Consider the following 9,176-nt stretch of genomic DNA (forward strand, 5'->3'; position numbering starts at 1 on the left):
TAATGTCAACCATTTCTGGGTACTCAAGCACGCTTTAAAATAATTTCATTTGTTAGCCTAGCCTATGTGTGATTGTGTGTGTGTTTTTGGCTACTTGGTCTTCTGTATCGACCTATTTTCAGTATTACATTAACTGCATAAATAATGTATTTTTTTCTTATTTTCATTCCATTGTCTCCACCTAAACTGTTTTGCTTTTAGAGAGTCCTAACTTACAGCATATATTTAAACAAAAATATATACTGTTTATTCAAAGTTCACATTAAGAATAAAATGTTTTGGACTTTCAGCAACACAGTGTCACAACAAATCTTTGATTTCACTTGTGGGTGCAAATGTTTGTGATGCACATGGTCACTCTAGTGAGGGTTGACAGATTAAAATGAAGTCTGGGATACTCAATTTGTGCCTCCAGTTCCCATAATTGAGCATCCAGCCACGGTTGCCTGGGTTACTGTATCCCATCGGATGGCCAGCTCCGTGTTGATATGCTAATGAGAACATATCAAAGCCACATGATGGTACAGCGCCTAATAAGGCATTTATATGTGTGTACTTTGTTAACAGTCTGACAGCATGGTTCAGTGTGAGGACAGAGCTTGAAAGGTCGCAATAATAGAGAGTTTGTGAAATGAAGCAAGTAATATTAAACATATTCCCCATAATGTATGGAGATACTGATGTTATTCACCTATTTCTGTGCTGTGCCTCGGTTCCCGCCCCCTCTCCATCTCTCCTCTCACCTCTCCCACAGACTTTCAGTTTAACACTCTCCCGTTTCATTATTTACATCTCCTTCTCCCCCTCATTTTGGTGCAGTTTATCAGTTTAATCAGCCTGTGCTGCGTGAGGAGTAGGAGGAAGCGCGGGGAGCCGTGATCTGCATCACTCTTATAGCCTGCTAGTGATGCGTCTTTTTTTATACTCCAAGCATCAGCCTGTGGGATGAGATGTGCGTTCCCTGCCAATTAGTAGGAAAGTCACTTGGGGGAAATGGCATTCATCTCTTCATCACTGTCTTCAAACAACCACACAGCACACAAAATGCATAGAAAGAGACATTCACTTTATTCAAATATGTACAGCAGTGGAAAACGTACATGGAATGTCATCAGGCAATATAAGGTGCAGCAGCAGAGCTCGTGGTTTCATTTAACCGAGGAAACATTTCAAAGGGGAGAAGCTTTCATTCAAAACTGGGACAGATATTACATTATCATTTCATCATGGCTTTCTGGCAATATGGCTTTCTCAATCAGTTGCTACTCACATTACTTATTCATAGATGCAATTTAAGAGGCGCACAAGATACAGCAGAGTCAACCAAAACAGATATGACCAAAAAAAAAAAAAAGAAGAATGGCGGATTGGGGAAAGAGTTTATTGTTATGGAAAACAAGGTGAAAGAATGCAAAGAAACCAAAACGGGATTTCAGCCGAGGCACCTTTTTTTATTCTCTGCACTCTCATTTGTCTAACGTTGCCTCCACATGGGCATCAGTTTTTGCTTGCCCAGATTAATATCCACTTTGTGTGCGTGTGTGTGTGTGCGATGGGTCTGGCGGCACATCCTTGCTTTCAGGCAAGTATCTCTTTAATGAGGCTTTGCAGCAAAAGGGGCTCCCTATGACTCTTGACGCGCATTGCATTTTAAACACACCCATGCACTTCAGACTCACTGGTATTTTTTATTTATTTATTTTTTTAACAAACCAAGAGCTTGTCAGTGACAGTCAGCTGCCTGGTGAATTTCCTGAACAGCGTAAAAGCTTGTCAATATCCATCAACTTTTTTAATAGTTTGCATTTCTCTCCCCATGTCCCACTGTGACACTCTCTGAGCTCATGTTTATGAATATCACTATGTTTGTCAAACACTTCATCGATGCATCTCAGTTCACTTGCATTGAGCTGCGAAGACGACAACAAGCCTTTACAACAGGGGTGTCAAACTCATGTTAGCTCAGGGGTCGCATGGAGGAAAATACATTACCAAGTGGGCCGCATCGGGAGAATAACGGTATATAACTTAAAAACGATTGCCGTCATTTATAAGCAGATTTTCGTTATTTGTGGGCCAGCCCTAAATTACGGAGCAAAACTATAATCACATTGTTCCGAAAAATAACAGACACAAATGGAACGAAGCAACATTTTGCCAGTATGTTCCGGATGTGTTAAATCTACCTGTTTTGCATACATATTGTTCCCAGAATGCATTGTGTGGCGCAGTTAACGTATTCACTCCCAGTACATTTTTCGCAGTTTTACTGGATTTTGACTGATTTTGCATGGCTCACAGAATATTGTGTCCTATTGCTATCAAAACATGGAACCTACCAAAACAAAAGATGAGAGTCTCTTCGTTCATCAGGGGGAAAAAAGTATATTTCTATCTGTTTCCATTTTGCAGCAATTGGCATTCAAATCTAGCAAAGTTTCATCATTATTCACAAATCTGTTTAAAACAGTAGGTGAAAGAGCTTGTTGCAACATGGCCCAGGTTGATCTCTTATACTCTGCTGCCACCTGCTGGCCGTTTTTGTAATAACTACCATTGCTTGAAGCATTCTCTTCAGTTCTGCATCAAAGCCTCCTATGTGCATAATTTTTTTTTTTTTTTTAAACAAACAAACATATAAATACGTTTTTGGGAGCATGGTAATATTTAAAATAGAACATATTTATCTACAAAATCATCTTACGGGCCGGATTAATCCCCTTTGTGGGCCTGATCCGGCCCGCGGGCCGTATGTTTGACACACCTGCTTTACAAGAAGTAATAATATGGAAACTAAGTAGAAAATAAAGTGAGTAATACGCGCATGTTTGGAGACTTGGAATATTGTAGTGTATTGAAAAGTGGTTTCTATGTTTGGCTTTGGCCAAATGTTGAACCTACTGTAGACTGCTTTTGTTTGTTTGTATGTTTTTTTTGTTTGTTTAGAACAAGGGTGTCCAAATGTTTTCATTTGAGGGCCACATCCATAAATAAAAATGCAAGGATGAAAGGGCCACTTTAAAATACTTCAACTTTAATTTATTAGACATGCTAAAAATCATTCAAGCAAGTAATTATAAATTGTTTGTATTTTCTAGTTATTTTTGAAGAACTTCTCCATAACAGCTTTGTGTTAAAGGGGATAATGCAAATAATTTGTATTTTTCAAGATTTTGGGGTGGTCAAAGGCCCTGCATGCTAATAGACTAGTTCCACCCCATGCACTGAAAAATAACATCATCCCATTTCCACATTTAGAACCAAAACAAGAGAAAACTGTAGAAAGTTGAGCATTTTTAAAAGTGTCCAGCAATTGGAGATCAACAATATGGAAATTGGAAGAAACAAATTTTCGCTTCCAAAATTAAATTTATTCACCAGTGATTTAAATATCTAGAAAAGCCCCACATTACATAAACCAATTTATTCGTAGTAGTGGCACCTATTTTTTTCAGCACCCTAGCTCCCTTCTAACTGCCTGCCTCAATGTTTTTATTTTTTTAAACAAGCCTCTTGGGCAATGTAAAATCAATTTTCATATATACTGCGGGCCACTGAAAAACAGATGGCAGGCCGCAATTGGCCCCCGGGCCGTAATTTGGACAAGCCTGGTTTAGACAAAAAGTTAGGTCATTTTTATGTTCACAGAACCAGCTCTGACTGAATGCCTTCCAGTGTAGCGCTACATATCCAAGAAATATAATGTACAAGTTAACGTCAGAATTTCTGGGGACTTACTCAAGTATTGTTCTGTTTTTGTGTTTAATTGATGGCTTTGCTTTCTTGTTTTAGAAGAGAATATAGCGCTGAGAAGATCAAATCATTAGTGGCCTCGATGAACCTGTCTTAATGAATGAATGCTATCGGCCTTGTAATGCAAAGTATTGTTCTTGTGCACAACACAATCAGATGGTGTTTAAAGCACGTGCACACATGCTACATCAATGAATGATTGGTGAAGTGGTCTCTGAGGAGTGAGTTGACACTCAGGGGGCTAACACCACCTGAGAAATCAAAGTCTCATTTAGACCACAGCCGCTGCTCAATACCTGCTCCGGTATCGACCACATCCTCTGGCTGCGTGCGTGTGTGTGTTTCTGTTGTGTGTATGTGTAGAAGGAAGACCTGTGGGGTTGAGAGTTGGATTGTGAAACGAGATAAAGAGGTAATATACCATAGCCCTCCATTGGTGATGTTGATCTAACAAGTGAAGCAAAGATCTGTTTACAGCTGTTACAAAAGTTTCCTTCTCTCCAGCTGTGTACAAATGATTGCAGCCACAATAAGAAGGTTCAGTGCACGAAAACTCGGATAGCTCGGGCGCACTGAATTTGTCATGGAAGCTACTGTTCAATACAATGAAATTGTCTGTCTCTCATTGTGTCTCCTGTTTGACCTTCAGTCATTGAAAAGTGCAGATTCCAACTTGAATTAATGTACTATAACTTAATGCAACGTTTTTTTTTTTGAAAAGCAGCTGCTACTTGATCTGATTCTGTAGTTAAACTGAAAAACTGGTGCCAAAATTTCCCTCCACAATCTTTGTGCCTTTTGGAGTACCGGCAGTCACCGTGATAAAATACCAGGTGTAGCTTTTACAACACTTTATAACTCAGCTTAATTTCAGGACTCTCAAACATCTCTTGAAAGTGGCAGAATTGCTTTTTCATCACCAAGAGTATTTGGAGGCTGGCAGGCAAGCACAAATCACGATAAGATTAGTTAGGAAAGAGTGAATGTTGGTAATGAGCATGGGAAAAAGCCCAAGGTTGGCACAGCATGCTAGAATCTACTGTAATCTGTACTCCATCATCGAGAAGGGAAACGTTATTTAACAGTGGCAGTTTTGTTTTCCATATCACACCACTAAGATCTGCACTAGGGGTGGGCGATATGGTGGGGGGAAAAGTATCTTGATATTTTTTCAAAAAACTTCATAATACAGTAATGGACAGCCAGCTTTTCTGAATAGCTTTTGTTTATAATTCAAACATATATATTATCACTTATATTTTTGCTCTCATTTGTATTTTAAATTTCTTCATACATCTTACGCAAAACATTTTACAATGATATTCAACAACAGAACTTTATTATTATTATTATTATTATTATTATTATTATTATTATTATTATGATTATTATTATTATGTCTAGACTATACAGGGTGTTTTGATTGATTTTTGTGAATATTAATGTCACTTAAAGCAGTGATTCTTAACCGTTGGGCCAAGTCCCAGATGTGGGTCGCGAAGCGCCATCTAGTAGGGATGTAACGACATCCAAACATCACAATATGATATTATCACGATATGAAGGTCACGATACGATAATTATCACGATATTGTGGGGAGGTTGGCGATATAAAAGGTCACAATATTGTAAAAAATGACCTCATACAACAACAAGAAACACAATATTGTTTTTGTACATTATAGCAATGAAAAATATACAAATATTATAAATATATATAAAAAATATATATAAATATGTATATTGAGGCACTAATAAAAGCATTACAATAAATTGATACAATTTTTTATTAATAAATAAATAAATTAACATTTAAATTACATAAGAAATTAATCAATACAGTAAAGTGGAGTTCCTCCGCATATTTACTCTGTTCACAAGTATATTCTGTTCCCCTTCATCTGACCATTATCATGGATTTTAATCACAGAAGGGGCAAACCATGCCTTGTGAAAATTAAACTGCACTCAAAAAGTAGCCACCAGAGGGTGCTACAACTGCACAAGTGGAAATCAACCCGGCTTTTTTTTTTTTTTACGGATGTGCTGCTTTTAATATCGTGACATGACGATGACGATATATTGTGTCAGTTTTACTATCGCGATATCACGATATTGCAATTATTGTTACATCCCTACCATCTCGTGGGCCACAAAGTAATGTCAGCTGCAATGGCTATGTGCAGCTTTCAATTGAGGCTTTGTACACATGTAGCAGGGTATTTTTAAAACCAAATATTTCCCCCTTCCCCATGTAGAAAAAAAAAATACAAAATCAGTCCACACCGCCTCTAACCTTGCCAGCAAGCTGAATTTTCACGGTATTTGTTCACAAATACAATGAGAATCCGTCTTGTACTGATCCCATTGAGCCGTTCGCAACTGACTTTTTTTTCTTTAAGGTTGAACCGATCAGGCGTTATTTAGGGCGGGACATGCAGCTGTGACGAAACCAGGAAGCGCCGACGCTGGAGGAAACGAACAAACCTAACATGGACGAATGGACGCTGCAATTAATTCTGTTCTCTCAGAATTAATCGCTGTTTCCTTATTGAATGTTTAACAGCGAGAAGTGCTTCGTGCATTTTTATCTGGTAATGATGTTTTTTTTTGTTTGTTTTTTTCCACCTCGAAAACGAGACCGAAGATGACATTTTCATCCATTGCCGTGATTGGTCAAAACAAACGTGCACAATGCCTCATCATCCAATCAGCTTGAAGTATTGTACAGAATGTCTCGCCTTTCCCGAGCAAATCACCATGAAGAACTCCCTTGAGTGAATCACAATTATCAATCTGGTTACACTGCCTCGTTTGTTTAAAACAACAACAACAACAACAACAACAACAACATACCACCGCCAACTAATACAGCAGTCAGAATGAAATATAAAAAAAACATTTTATATAGCGTGTTTTGTGCCATATGGGCAACCCCAGAATAAAGATATGTACTTTATGGTCTTATATATATATATATATATATATATATTATCCCTATCGTCATTTTTAATGTATACTGACTTGTGGCAATGTTGAGCTACAAAAAAAAAAAAGAGATGTAGTTTGCTGCATTGAAGAATACATTTTTCTCCCAGGGTGGCAATATCATACTACAGCAACCAGATTATCTAGTGAGAAACAAACCAGGAAAGTAATTAACCATACAGGACAAATTTAAGGTACATTTATTAAAAAAAAAAAAGTTAATGAAAATGAATAAATAACGAGGTGTGTGAGCAGTGAGCACACATAATGACTACTACTACATGGGGAGAGAATTAGCAACTAACAACAATAAACCCGTAATTATTAATAACTATTTACAACAAGGCCACCCTGAAGCATGCTGGGAAATCCAGTTTCACCTCCCTCCAGCATTACTGTATTATCTTGCACTTGGTTTATTTAGTGACAAACAATGAAGCACATTTTTGTAAAATAAGTAATGCCACCACCACATTTCACGGCTTCTGTTTTTATTTTGCAACATCGTCATTGTGGTTTTTAACGGCAGCTCGCCTGATTTTGAGACTTGATGCTGCTAGCATTTCATACATACACATACAAATTCCTTGTGTGTTTTTACATATTTGGCCAATAAATTTTTTATTACCATCATATTCACTCAACTCATTATAAATTAATTTGTTTATAAAGGCAATAAAAGGACTATTTAAAAATGTATAAAATTATCCAATTAAAATTGCTTTGGTAAAGCATGATTACATGCATACCTAACCCATGTTATCTAAAATAAGGTCAATCTGAAAGCTCTGCGAACATCATAGAAGCAACTTGTTGAAGGAAAAAGGTGAGCTCAGGTAATGCTGGTCTTGCCTTCCCGTGAGCTCTCAAGATGTTTGTTTTGAGCTTAATAGGTCTGCAATGTTTGTGCAGGAATGTTGATCTACTGCTTTGGCTGCACTACAAGCATACCGTATCAGAAAAACGATTTTTTTATTGTGTTGTTTGTATTTGAAGTATATATTGCAGCACTACTGGATGAATTTCTCTTTTTTTCTGTGACATATTTCTTTAATGTCACTTTCAAATAAAGTGAGAAAAAGTTTGCAGGCGTTTAGGGCTGGGTATTGATTCAGATTTCCAGAATCGATTCGATTCGATTCACAAGGGCTCGATTCGATTCAGATGAGGAATTCACGCAGTAGCTATTTTAGACAGTCAAAATTACCAATGCTGCAAATAGTAGAAACTTCTTACTCTAATTTAATGTATTAGTAAAAATATGAATATTTACATTAAGAATTGAATCCATTGCAGTTACACTAATAATCTTTTATTTAACATGGCCTTATAAAAACAAATATTAATTTAAATCAATTACAACCACAGTACAGGCTGTGTAAATAAAGTGACAAAAAAAAAAACCTGACACTCGTGACATTCACATTGTTGTAACATCCATCCATCCATTTTCTGAACCACTTTTCCTCACAAGGGTCACAGGGGTGCTGGAGCCTATCCCAGATGGCTTGGGGGGGGGGGGGGGGGGGGGGGGGGGGGTTCGATATATTGATACATATTGGGATATGAAAAGGCGTATCGATACGATATCGATATATCGATATTTTGAACCAGCCCTAGGCATTTATAATTTTTCATTGAATAACTGAGGCTGTCTACATCGTTGTCATGGCCTGGGTCGCATGCGCCGGAGTTCATGACCCGTTATGTGTCTGTTTAGGTACTGATGTAACAAGTGTCTGTTTACAAAACGTGATGTTCGTGATGTCAACCTTTAATCCTTTAGGTGATGTCTGGACCTATGTGATGTCGTTCTTAAGTGCTTTACGATTTACTGTCTGTAGGTGCAGTCTGAGAATTGTGTGTGGTTTGCTGGATTATTGTCCAACTGTTCTGTGTACAGCGTCTCTGAGTTTCTGCCTCTTGATGTGAATAAATAGATAAAATCTTATTGGTGTCTGGATTCTGGGATCCAACCCCTTAGCACACAACAAACGTGGTATATCGTTATAAGTGATACAATCTTTTTTTTCCCCCGCCAATCAGTAGCATTCATAACAATGGGTTGAAGATTCCTCTTTCAGATGAAAAGCGCTCACATTTTCACAGCCACAAATTATTGCACACATAATTTGAAAGTTAAACACACACACTATCATTTCAGCTTGAATTAGCACTTATGAATTCACTCATTATACGACAAAAATCCAGGAATGGAATTGCATATATAAATATTATAATAAGATGTAATTAGCTTGAGGTTTGGCTTCTCTTTCTCTCCATTATATATTCTCTCTTTTGCTCTTTTTATTCCCTGCTGCTGGTCCTTTGTCTTTACAGCTTTTCCCCCTCATATTCTTCCTGTGACAGGTGTGTGCGTGCGCGTGTGAAAAAGAAAAGAAAGTGATGAAGTTTCAAAGGAGAGGACGGGGAGAC

The sequence above is a fragment of the Festucalex cinctus genome, chromosome 8 (genome assembly GCF_051991245.1).
Source record: "Festucalex cinctus isolate MCC-2025b chromosome 8, RoL_Fcin_1.0, whole genome shotgun sequence".
Classification (NCBI taxonomy): Eukaryota; Metazoa; Chordata; class Actinopteri; order Syngnathiformes; family Syngnathidae; genus Festucalex; species Festucalex cinctus.